The 13,058-nt window shown below is 39.5% G+C and overlaps 1 long non-coding RNA gene across 2 annotated transcripts; it reads left to right on the plus strand.

Annotated features, from left to right (window-relative positions):
• Positions 1-1,095: 1,095 nt before the first annotated feature.
• LOC132079365 (uncharacterized) lies at positions 1,096-6,559 on the plus strand. Of its 2 annotated transcripts, none has more exons than XR_009419392.1 (4): positions 1,096-1,157; positions 1,945-2,182; positions 4,864-5,043; positions 6,156-6,559. It is a non-coding gene; the product is annotated as an uncharacterized LOC132079365 (long non-coding RNA). The 2 variants fall into 2 exon arrangements; XR_009419393.1 differs by having other exon boundaries at positions 1,985-2,182.
• Positions 6,560-13,058: the final 6,499 nt, after the last annotated feature.

Raw genomic sequence — 13,058 nt, forward strand, 5'->3', positions numbered from 1 at the left:
TGGTTTCGGAGCCAGAGAGCATTGGAATGGCTCAAAGCTGCATCCATCAGCAGCAGAGGTTTCCTGACATGAGGAAGCATTTCTTTACCCAGAGGGTGATCAAACCCTGGAATATGCTCCCAAGAGAGGTTGTCAATGTCCTGAGCTGGTCAGTGCTGAAGAGGCTTTTGGACAACACCCTTAATAATATGCTTTAACTATTGGTCAGCCCCAATATAGTTAGGCAGTTGGACTCGATGATCATTGTAGGTCCCTTCCAACTCAGTTATTCTTTTTTATATTATTTTATTTGATTCTTGCTCCCTCCTCCTTTCCCTACCACTACATTTTGAGGAAATCCTTTCTGTCCAGCCCTATGCTGGAGAAAGGACAGAATGGGCAATTTTGTCAGCCTGGGCATTGGCTCTTTGCTGTTTTTGAAGGAGGCATGTACTTTCTGATGGGGGTGAGAGCTATGGATTTTCTTGAGATCAGCTGTCCACTTAAACACATTTGCAAAAAGTACATGGATACTTGCAGGTTTTATGAGAGTCCTCTATGTTTATCCAGTTTAGCTGGGCCTCCACAGGGTGGCAAACTCTCTCATTTCTGACACTGGGAGACTGAAGATCTTGGCTCAAAGATCAAGCCCTCCGTGTGGAGCAGGAGGTGGTTCAGAATTAGATGGTTGCAAAACTTTCTGAGATGAAAAATACTTGTTCATTTCCCCAGAGCATTCAGTCTCTGCTTTAGCAATGTTGTAGTTGTGCCCTTCTCTGACTCTGTCTTCTGGGTGGGCCTGGGGCATGCACTGCAGACAGCTTCTCTCCTGGATAGGGCCCTCAGACCTGGGTCATAATTTATCATATAGAACATAACAGAACTAGTCTATTCTAGTCTATTCCCTACCTCACCATGAGTCAAATGACTCAAAAATTGGAACGTTATTTGTTGTTTCATCTCCAAAACATATTTGTAGTGAGTCCTATGTATTGGATAAGTGGGTCCTAGCTATTCTAAATGAGCTGCAGATGTGAAGTCCTTAGCTGGGCAGCAGCTGTGGCTCGTGAAGGTAGCTGGGATAAAAGGGGTGGGCTGAGAGCCCTGGAGGAGCCCCTGTGAAGGCAAGAAGAACTGCGCTGCAGAGAAGAACTGCGTGGTAGAAAACCAGCTAGAAGGTATGGACTTTAAGAAAATAATAACAATAATATGGGACTGGAGAAATATGAACTACAACAAGATAACAACAATTGGTGACCCTGGTGTGATGGAAGCATGCAGCCTGAGAGTTGTAGCAGCCTGAAGAGCTGTGGAAGATAGGTGTAGCAGCCTGAGAGCTGTAGAGAAGAACATAGCTATTGAATCAAGGAGCTGTGGCAGCCAGGAGCTGCGAGAAATACGGCCTTTGAGTTAAGAAGCTGTGTGTTGTACATGGCCTTTGAGTCATGGGGGAATGTGTGTACTGTACTTGTGTGTTGTACGAGGCCTTTGAGTCTTGGGATAAAACATGTATTGTAAGGAAATGCATATATTGTACTTGAATATTCATATTATATTTGAATATATCAGTTAGTAATAGAAAAAAGGGGGAAATGTAGTGAGAGTCCTATGTATTAGATAAGTGGGTCCCAGTTAGTCTAAATGAGTGGCAGATGTGAAGTCCTTAGGTGGGCAGCAGCTGTAGCTCGTAAAGATAACTGGGATAAAAGGGATGGGCTGAGAGCTCTGGAGGAGCCCCTGTGAAGCCAAGGAGAACTGTGCTGCAAAGAAGAGCTGCAAGGTTGAAAGCCAGCTAGAAGGTATGGACTTTAAGAATATAATAACAATAGTATGGGACTCGAGAAATATGAAATACAAGATAACAATACATATTCAAGGATTCAGAGAGCTTACAAGCAGGAGCAGGATTTAAAAAAAATTATATAATTTTCTTTATTTTATGTTACTCTTCTGATTCTGTTTCAGGGCCAATGCTCACAAATATTAACACAATGTATGTGTGTAGCCAGGAGCAGGCCCATGGATTCTTCTTCTGTTTGAAGAAAGTATTTCAGCTTGAAAGAACATTCCTTGCAGTCTGGCGAAGAATATCCACAGAGCCACAGAGAGTAGCAGAAGCAACACAAGCAGATCCTGTTTCCTGAAGAGTGAGAACTTGCAGAATGAATATCAGTACCAACTGCGCACAAAAGGAAAATAAGAGGTGTGTAGTACCATGGCATATTTTCCCAAGTAGAACACATATCTATGACAAAAACTTTTTGCCTTCCAAGAGTTTCTCCACTGTGCTTCTTGGGCAGTGATGCATGAAATGCACTTTGATGCGTGCCCTGTGCTTACCTCCCAGACAGGTAAAGATCAAAAGGGGCAGCTCTCAGTGGGGCAAGCAAGCAAGCCTGGAGCCCTTCCAAGCACAGGCTGTTTTCCAAAAGCAAGAATCCCTGGGGAAATGGAGCCAATGGAAAAGCAGAGCTCACTTCTCCAAGGCTGTGATGTACAACAAGCAGACAGAGAGAGACAGGGTACTAGTGGTACCTTGGAAGGGCCTGAGAGCAGTAACATCAGCTTAGTCTGTCTTGGATATGAAATACCTGACCAAAAAAAGAGGGAAAGAAGTGTGCAGGTAACACAACTTCTCAGGATCAGACAGATCTAATACACTGAGCTGAGAAAAGGCTTGGCAGTGCTTCACTGTTATCAGTCCTAACAATCTCTAGTTGCAAGGCTCAGATTCTGTGGGAAGACTGACTCTCTGATGAAAAAGCACCACCACATAGACAGTGGCTTTTCAAGAAGCTGAGAGTCAAACTTAAAACCGATGAGGGAGGATTTAGCAACAATGTGACTCCTGTTGAGAGAAATTTTACATGATATATTACTTCAAAAGAGACACACTGCATATAAACCCCTCTGGATTCCTTCCTGTTACTTTATTTACTCAGATGACTTTTAAGATTTGGAGCTAAATCCACAGGCTGGGGATAGTGATAGGCATCTGCTCTGTGGGATCAGTTTGATAGGAAATCACATACAAGGATGTGTGATTACAAATCCTCTTCCCCATATCCAAGAAAAATATACTTGGGAAAAACAACAGCATGCTGGATTCACATCTACCTATGTACAGTAAGCCACTGATTAAGTGCCACTTGCCTGTTCATTCCCTGTAGGGTTCTGTTTCAGAGCAGACATTGTGGCAGGATTTAATCTCTTTGGAGGCTTCAGTACAGATTAACACATCTTTGCATTATGTACTTTTAGCATCAGAAACTACTCACTTCTGCAAGTCTTCTTATTTCCTACTCCTTCATATACTTAAATATCAAAAGAAATAGATGTAACCTAGAACAGGAGATTAACATCCTTTCTAGAGGGTTTCTAAGTGCTTGTTTTAAGAAAGTATAATTTTGAGTTTTTAAGTAAAACAACAATGCTGCTAGAACACTTCAGAGCAACTGGACCTTTTTTTTTTTGCTGGCCACTGGTTAAAGCTGAGGTATATTTAAATGACAACATTTTTACCTTAGGGTCTAATGGGGACAAAAATACAAGCAGTCTCATCAGCAGTCTTCCACTACAGGAGAATAAAACAAAAAAAATACCAAAAAGGTACCAAGAAGAATTAAAAATTCAAGCACACTTTCCTTCATACATTTCTTCTGCAAGTATTTTTCTTTTCTGGGTACAGAGCTGCTTTTAATCTTTCACCTGCTAGATAAAAAACAGTAAAAAATCGCAAAAACAGTAAAAACCAGTAAAATTGCTGTACTACATTTTTGCCTGGAAATCAGGAAGGATCTTTGGTTACCTTAATACCAACCCTCCAGAGTCTGCTTTGTGAAATGCTTGCCCTTACCTTATGTGAATTTACAATTCACTGCTAATGTTTCCTGCAGTTCATGATTGCTGGTACCTTTCTGAGAAACCCAAAAGTATTTTATTGATCTTAGACTATGATAGCTTACTTGGACATACATATAGTTAGGGCTTACACTGCTTTATTCTGCTTCAGCTGTAGCCACCTAAGATCTTCCCTGTAAATACTGTATGATAAACAACATCTCAGCTACAATCTCCTTAATATCTACTTGTCTTTGCATCACTGCTGTAACGCAACTTTGAAGTTATCACTCATGGTTTTTTGTACCACAGGAAAACCCTAAAAGCACGAGAAAGAGGGGAAAATATATGTTACTGTAGGTTCGTTTTTCCTATAATGAAATGGTGTATTATATAAAATATACCTTTGGAGTTATAGTGATATCTTGGAAAAAAAGATTCTGCTGGTTTTCCTGGAAGACAGTTACTTTTCTCTGCAGTGGCTGGTAGGGGGCTGTGTTTTAGGTTTGTGCTGAGCACAGGTTGGATAGTAAAGAGATATTTTTGTTATTGCTGAGCAGGGCTTGCACAGAGCCAAGGCCTTTTCTGCTTTCCATACTGCCATGCTGGCAATGAATGTGGGGGTGCTTGGGAGGGTGGGAGGAGACCCAGACAGGACAGGTGAAATGACCCCAGCTGACCAGAGGGATATTCCACACCACATAACATCATCTGTACATAAAGTGGAGGGAGGAAGGGAGTGACGGTGTTTTTCTTCCCAACTAATCATTACAAATGATGGGGCTCTGCCCTCCTGGATGGGGCTGAACCTCCCTGCCCATGCAAAGCTGGGAATTAATGCCTTGTTCCGCTTTGCTTTTGTGTGTTGCTTTTGCTTTTCCTATCAAACTGGCTTTATCTCAACCAATGAATTTTCCATCCTTTGCCCTTCCAAGTCTCTCCCTAGTCCTGCTGGTGAGGAGCAAGTGCCTGCATGGGGCTTGGCTGGTGGCTGGGGCTAAACCACTACATTGTATTAACAGTCTGTCTTTTCTTTCTCCCTAGCTAATTAATTAGGAACTGGTGCTACCCTGAAAGCAATTCTCTCTGAAATGCCTTCTCACATGAAGGGAAGGTAGAGGTAGCCCATCGAAAGAGGCTGGCTTTCAAAGTCTGAATGTCAAACTCAAAACAACATCCTCTCTGGAGAGTTTCGGGTCAAAATATCGTTAGCACTTTTGTTCGGTGAGTAACTTAAATTTATTTGAATGATGCAGTGAATCTGAGAAATTAATTAATCAATAATAAAATTAATTGTTTGAAAATTAATTTTCAAAAGTGCCAAATAATTTTCAATATTCTTGAAAATAATTTGGCATTTTTCCAAATACATAGTCATTCTTACATGATGGAGACACTCCTGTAGGTTTCCCTAGTGTTCACCCTCTGAGGAGCAGGCTGCCATTTTGACATATGCCAAATATCATCTTTTGTTCTAAAATATTTGTTTTTAGTTATGTGATGCCGTCACAGGGTACTGTCAGATATATTCTCAGTGTGAAGAAAGTTATCATGCTGTCACTTTGGAGATATGACAACATTATAACAAAATATCACAGGATGTTGAGAGATCTACTTATACAAATGTGGTTTTTTTTATAGATTAAAATCTACCTGAAGAGGCTCAGACATGTATTCCATGTCATTCCTGTATCAGTCAGAAATAGCCTATGTTGCACACAGAAGGCTGTATAAATATTGCCTATCTTCTTGACAACTTTTTTAGCAATGAGAGGTTTTTTACTGTGAGCACAGTTTTTGGTGTTCTCACATTGGGTCCTGATGTTTTTTGTAATACAAAAAGTATAGTTGCACAGAAAGCTCCTCTCAGCTAAGGGAGAGCTTTCTGCAAGCATACTGCAACTTTTACTTTTCCTCAATGTTTTTGTGCACCATAATGTTGTCTTTAAAATACACAAAAACATGTCTCAGCTTGCTAGGTAATTTTGCACCCTCTTCTGGCCAAGACCTTCCCTTTTTAGGCATAAATCTTCTAAAATAGGTGGATTGAACATGAAATTATTCAGTACTGAAACCAACTGTTCTGTTCACACAGAAAAGCCTGTTCTTCAAAGTCCAACTCCTCCTTACTAAAGAAATACCTACACCCCAAACCATTCAGGTCCTGGAGGTCAGCCATGTTCTCACCTGCTGCATTTAAATACTCCATAACTACATCTAAGAAAGAAAAAAGGAGTATATTGAAATAAATACATTCTCATGAAACAGTCTTGTTCTACATTTCCCAGCAAACCTCTTATCACCAAGATAAAAGTCTTTTTTTTTTTTTTTTACAGTAAGAGATGAGGCTCTTCCAATTGACATAAGTTTCTACGCTGCTTTTTACCTCCCTCTATGTGTCTTTAGCATGTATAATAAAAGGAAAAATGCCATTTAATATGGCCAGAAAAACCCCTGCTGTGGTTCTGTAACTCGTGCAAATATTTGAATAAACCAGTATCTCTCTCCATGTTTCTCCTTGAATCCTATGCACACTGTAGAAATATAGAAGTAGCTGTAGTTCTGATGGTACAACAGCCATTGCTTAGCAGCCAGAATAGTTTGACTATTAGCCCTTAAGCATCAGCTACAGCGGGATCTAAAACAGGTCTCAGCTGGATTTCATGACACTGCACTCATTTGAAACTCTATTGAATCTTTTTAAATATAGGTATTTCTTTTTCCCTTTTTGAAAAGCCACTGCTACTTTACACTGATGTCAGTTGAGAGATCTCCAATTTTTTGCTCCCAGCTCATTATCTGGAACAATTTTTAAATGATGCTCAATATATACAAATCAATTGAGTGCTAATAGTGGTCATACTTTTTTTTTTTTTACTTGAACAAAAAAATACTTTGTTAATTTTGTTTTGTTTTGGGTATAGCTTATGCATGGCCTAGGTTGACACTTGAGATTCAGCATGTCCCAAATATATCTTAAACCTATTCTAGTTTTGACATTTCTCTTTCAATTCTGATTTGCATTAACTAGATGTTTAATGATCTTCAGCTGTTTTTTTTGCTGCAGTGCATACGGATGACTTAAAATTAGAAATTAAGCAGAACCTTAGAATCTCTTGTACTTGTAGGCTTATGTAATAGCCTACAAGTACAAAACAATCCTTTGGAAGTATTTGTGGATATTGCACTTCTGTTTCTTGGGCAATCAAGGAGGCATTATTTGTTCTGCTCATTTTGCACCTGAATATAACACTGAAAAAAAAGCATTCACATGGCAAGTGCACAAGACACAGTTAAAATAGAAAACACATTCAGAATCCAGACCAGCTTTGTTGGACAGGTATTTGAAACAATTTACTGGTCATGGATAAAATAATGGTAAAATTTCTTGTAAGCAAAGAACATTTTCTGGCCATTTTCCCCATTTTTCCAAAGGCATAAAATGCAGTAGACACTAAACCATCAGTTAAACATTTATATTAAATTATTTCTTCATATTTCTTTGTTCCTTCTCTAGACTTCAGGCTTAAAATTTAGGAGTCGTACCTAAAGACCCTGAACTGAATTTCCATCATGTATTCCTGTTGGCAGTGGCCTAAGGTGCTGCTCAGCTGGATTAAAACTCACAGCATCTGGCCTTAATCAGTGGCCTCAAATCTGTTGTTTTTTTTCTTTTTGTAAAATCTTAATCTTTGATTAATAGCAGTCTTCTCATGGGAGTGGTGAAGGAGGATTCAAGACTTAACAAACTGTAGATACCTGGTTTGAAAACAAACATAGTAAAGTCCTGGGTTTAAAATAGGGAGATTTGTAGATTAGGCTATGAGGACCTCTTGTCCTCTGATTTTGTTGTTATCAGATAGAATTTGTTACCCATGCATGCTCTTACAGAGAGAGATTTCTGCAATGTTTGTACCTTTTTAATGACTGTATATTTATATGGGAGAACCTATAACAAAATCTGTACTCTTCTTCTAAAAGATTTTGCTTTTCTTTCTTAGTATAGAAGAAGTATGTGGCCAACAGCATTCCAAACTCCTGGCTAGCCTGTATTTTAGGCTTACTGTAGTTTACTGTTGAGTCACTGGGGGTGCTCACAAAGAGTAGACTGACTGGAACTACAGTGCCCAGAAGTTACAGATGCTTTCCAAAGCCTCAATAAACTTTATACAGCAACTGTTTTTCTGCTATTCTGGATGACTGGGGCAGAGGCTAGAGGCTTGCACAGGATCAAAATGCCATCATTTTCACAACAGTAAATTTCACTGGTTCCAAGCTTGCTGCAGTTCCCTTTTTATTGCAAATACATCAAACTGTCTCTGATATACCCAGCATGTCAAGGCTGAAAAAGGTTCACACATCAGATGCTGACTTGCAGGGGGTGTTTAGAGGCTGGGGGGAAGTTGACATGAGGTACAAGCAGCCTTTCACATGCACTTAAACTGTGCCATTTTTATGATCAATTGGGGTTTTTTAAATTTTATTTTTGTTTTTTTAACAGACAATGGGGGACAGGATATGTGTCAAGAAAGGTGGCTGTGTGCCTCCTCTCACACAAGAGCACTTATTTCAGAGGACCTGAACACCTCTCCCTGCACATGTATCTTTTTCTTTCATTTCTAATAAGCAGACTCTGTTTCCAGTTAGATAAACTTGAATTTATTGCCTAAATTTTTACTACTTCTAGTAAATACTACTAGTATTTTAAAATCGGAATTTGATTTTCACTGACAATTTTTTTTTCTGAGACAAAACTGTAAACTCAGGTATGATAGCAACTTTGACATGTTTTTGTGAAGTCCAACTTTCTCTGTGCATGGCATGTAGAAGAATATTCTGTAATTTCAATCATTGCATATAAAAATATGGCATCTTTACCCATTTAGTGTAGAGAACTTTCATTCGCTCCTTATTTTTCTTAATTTATCAACTTGACTGTAGTTTTGGTTCAGAAAGAAATATCTAGGAAAAAAATAGTAAAATTATAAGAATATAATGGCTTGATAATTTGAACCTCTCTTTGTCCATTAAATTGTGTTTTCTGTCTCTTAGATGAAGCCTGTGGTATTGAATTTATCTGATAAATTCACCCTCCCTCTTTATCACACCTAAATAATAATATGTACATTTGGGCAGAGAGTGAAAAGTAAACTGATGGCAGTGACACAGAGAGAAGTCTCTGGCAAACAGTCATGATAAAATTGGCAGTAACATATAGAAAGTTATTCTATGTTTTACTGCAATTCTTTTTCTGAGTTTCCTATAAAATCTGATTTATGTCTTTCAAAGGATATTGAGAAACCAACTTCACCAACAGCAGTAAAAAGTTTTGACATAAAGCCAGGTGTAATTTCCATGCCTAGTTTTTAAGGGTGGTCACATCTTGAATTACAGAATCACAGAATGACGGGACAAGCTGAGTTGGGTGGGATCCCCAGGATCATGGAGTCTAAATCCTGGTCCTGCACAGCACCATCGCCAGGAGTCATGTGCCTGAGCACACAGTCCAAATACTTCTTAACTCTGTCAGGTTTGGTGCTGTTACCACTTTCCTGGGAAGCCTCTTCCAGTGCCCAACCTGCCTCTGGGTGAGGAACCTTTTCCTAATATCCAACCTAAACCTCCTCTGACACAGCTTCATGCCATTGCCTCGGGTCCTGTCACTGGTCACCACAGAGAGGGAGATCAGTGCCTGCCCCTCCTCTTCCCCTCCCAAGGAAGCTGTAACTGCAATGAGGGCTCCCCTCAGCCTCCTCCAGGCTGGACAGACCAAGTGCCCTCAGCTGCTCCTCACACGTCTTCCCCTCAAGGGCCTTCACCATCTCCATGGCTCTCCTTTGGACACTCTCTAACAGTTTAATGTCCTTTTTACATTGTGGCACCAAAACTGCCCCCAGCACTCGAGGTGAGGCTGCCCCAGCCCAGAGCAGAGGGGACAATCCCCTCCCTTGCCCACGGGCCGTGCTGTGCCTGATGCCCCCAGGACAGGGCTGGCCCTCCTGGCTGCCAGGGCACTGCTGGCTCAGATTCACCTTGACATTGACCGGGACCCCAGGTCCCTTTCCATGGCACTGCTTTCCAGCATCTCCTCCCCCAGTCTGTATGTACAGCCACAGTTTTCCCATCCCAGGTGCAGAACCCAAGGCTTTGTTGAACTGTATATTGTTGGTGCCTGCCCATCTCTCTAATTTGTTGAGGTCTCTCCTCAGGGAGTTCCTGCCTTTGAAAGACCCAACAGCTCCTCCCAGTTATGTATCATGTGTGGAATTGCTTAGTATCCCTTCCAGTCCTGTCACCAAGTAATTTATGAAGATGTTGAAAAGCACAAGGCTGAGGATGGAGCCTTCTGAAACCCCATTAATTGCCAGCCTGATGTGACCCCATTCACCATAACCCTTTTAGGGCTTTCAAGGAAAAATATGCCTGTTCCACTTTCAGATATGAATATACTTTTTTTTTTTTCACACTGCCACTCTTTTATCTTGTAAATAGGAAGGTGTAGCTCCAAAATGAAAACTTATGGGCAAAACAGTGAACAAAATATAGTAATCTTTGTGGAAAGACTGTCTATTAAACACAAAAGACATGATCACAACCTCGTCTCCCTCCCCCCCCCCCAACATCTTTATTAATCTATTAATTAACTGTATTCTTCTCTAGAAGGCAATGTCCCTAAAGAGGAGGAGATATTTATGGGAGGTCCAGCTGAGAACATTAGCAGGTGAATCAGTTAATCATATGTTCTGGGTTAAACAGCATTACTGTTATAGAGATGCGAGATCTCTGTTCTGGGGCACATATGCTGAAGGGAAGGAAAAGACAGCACCCCAGAGAAGAATGAAAGGTACCATTATTATAACTTGTATGACAGCATGATCTCGTTGATTATTGTCAGTATCTTATTTCAGTTTCTGTTTTAATTTCATTTACTAAAAATGGCAGCATATTTTCTGGGTTGACTGTCACTTACAGGATTTAGTAATAGATGCAGAGTAATACATAATTACTCCTGACTTCTTGCTATCTATAAATCTGAAGTTCATGAAATCAAATTTTTCATGTCTTTTCCTTCTCCTCTGCTGTCACTTCTCACATGTTACCAGCCAGTTGCTTTAGAGCCTGGGAGGTCAGATTTCCTATTTTACCTAGGCTCTCTCCCCTTGATCAAAATAATCTGAATGGAATAAAGTAATGAAGACATTTCTAGGTAGAACAGGGCAGGTAAAGGAGGAAAGCAAACATACAAAGTTCGCCTAGTATGCAGGATAGATTCCAAGACTTTACAGCTAAAAGGAATCATAAGGTGCTCCTGTATGACTTGATATCTCAGGGCAGTAAATTTCACTCTATTGTCCGTTGAAATTTCCTCTTGCCTAAACCAAATTCTAAAATGATAACAAGAAGCAGAACAATCCTACCTCTACTGGTATTCACTTTCAGTGGGCAAACATCCTGTAGAATCATAAAGGTTGGAAAAGACCTCTAAGATCATCAAGTCCAGTCGTTAACGCAGCACTACTAAGTCTCCAGGCACTTCACCAACTTTCTTGCCCTCCTTTGGACCTGCCAATCTTCACTGGTATTATGCTTTATTTCCTATTCGCATTTACTGGTCTCATCTTCCAGCCATTGGATGATGCTACATCATTTTCTGCTAGATTATTGAGCCTCTTAATATCTGCCATTCAGTAATTCAGTAATATAAAAATATTATAAAAGTAGGCCCTTAACAACAAGGACCTATCAGTTAAATTAAAGTTCCATTTTAGGATCTTTATGAAGCTAACTTTGTGCTTGGTTTAAGTTAGAATTCCACAAAACATCTAAAATTAAATCTGAGCAACAGAAAACCTGCCTAGTTTCAGGTCACACCATAAACTCCTAACTCAGATGAGGTCACAGTTTCTCATGTAAGCCCAACATCAGGTGCAGAGTAATTTCTCTCATTTGTAAAAAGACACCAAAACTCTGAACACACCACATGCTTTTAGAGTTATCATCAAGTAACACTGCACAAGTACATATTTTGCACTTGCATCAGTGTCAATATAAAAGGACAGGACAGTCTGTGTATAAACTTGGTGGTTTTTCTTCTACCTTTTAATTTCTGAAGTAATACACAATGAATGCTCTGAGTAAGAGATTTGAATATATTCTTATATATCACAGATAATAGATGTCACCCAATTACCACTGTATTAAGTGCAGCAATGTGTGTTTGACAAATGCATATTTACAGAGAAGGAATTAGTATTTATCTGGAGGAATCAAAAGATGGAAAATCCAGGTTTTCCACTAATAGTCCAAACTTTTAATCTTTTGACTTTTATTAATGCATGCCAAATTTTTAATTCAAATTTGTCTTTTTAATTAGCTTCTATCCATTAGCTTTTTTGTCATTAATTTCTTCAGTATGTTAAAGAGTTGGGTTTTTTTTGTCTTTTTTTCTCCTTCATCTTATATGCTGGAACCCCTCTTACCTCTCAGCTTTTCTTTTGATGAAATAAGTGGACTCAATTCTTAAATTTCTTAATATTCTTAAGTTTTAATCTCAACAAACCTTTCATATTTCAAGTTAACCTCAGAGTAACTTGTCTTAGATGATTTTTCACTAATACTGCACTAATACTTTACCACAGCATTTGTCTCCAACATTAAGGTAATCACCTCAGTGCACCTAATTTCATCTATTTCTTTGCAACTACAAAATGCACATTAATTTATAGCAGTGGAAATGATATAGATATGTAAGACATTTTGAAAATTATATGAATGCAGAAATAGACTACAAGTTCAAAAAAAACAAAACGAAGCTGAATATTTACAGTATATTTGCCTCAGACTGCTCAGTTGAAGCAGTCTTTCCAGCAGGAAGCGGCTATCTTCTCACTGGCCACAGAATGACATGAATAGAAGGTAAATATGTATTGCTGGGATAGCACATTCTCACTTTATGTACAGAACTCTCTCTTCTGTGTGGGTGGAATACAACAACTCCTGTCTTTACTGAAAAATCAATTTCAGTATAACGGCCACAGATTTAGGTCCCTGCTTGTGTACATGATGAGTAACAGAGCTATAGAATGACAGAGCCATGGGGAACTTAGTAGAGAAAATTCTACCTTTAGTTAGACACCAGAGGAAGGAAAACATATTTGAGGCTTTGAAAAGGAACTTTAGCTGTGAGACCTTGACAAGAGCTCAGATGTGGCATGAGGTCAAGATCCATTTCTTCATAG

This window comes from Ammospiza nelsoni, chromosome 1 (genome assembly GCF_027579445.1).
Source record: "Ammospiza nelsoni isolate bAmmNel1 chromosome 1, bAmmNel1.pri, whole genome shotgun sequence".
Lineage (NCBI taxonomy): Eukaryota > Metazoa > Chordata > Aves > Passeriformes > Passerellidae > Ammospiza > Ammospiza nelsoni.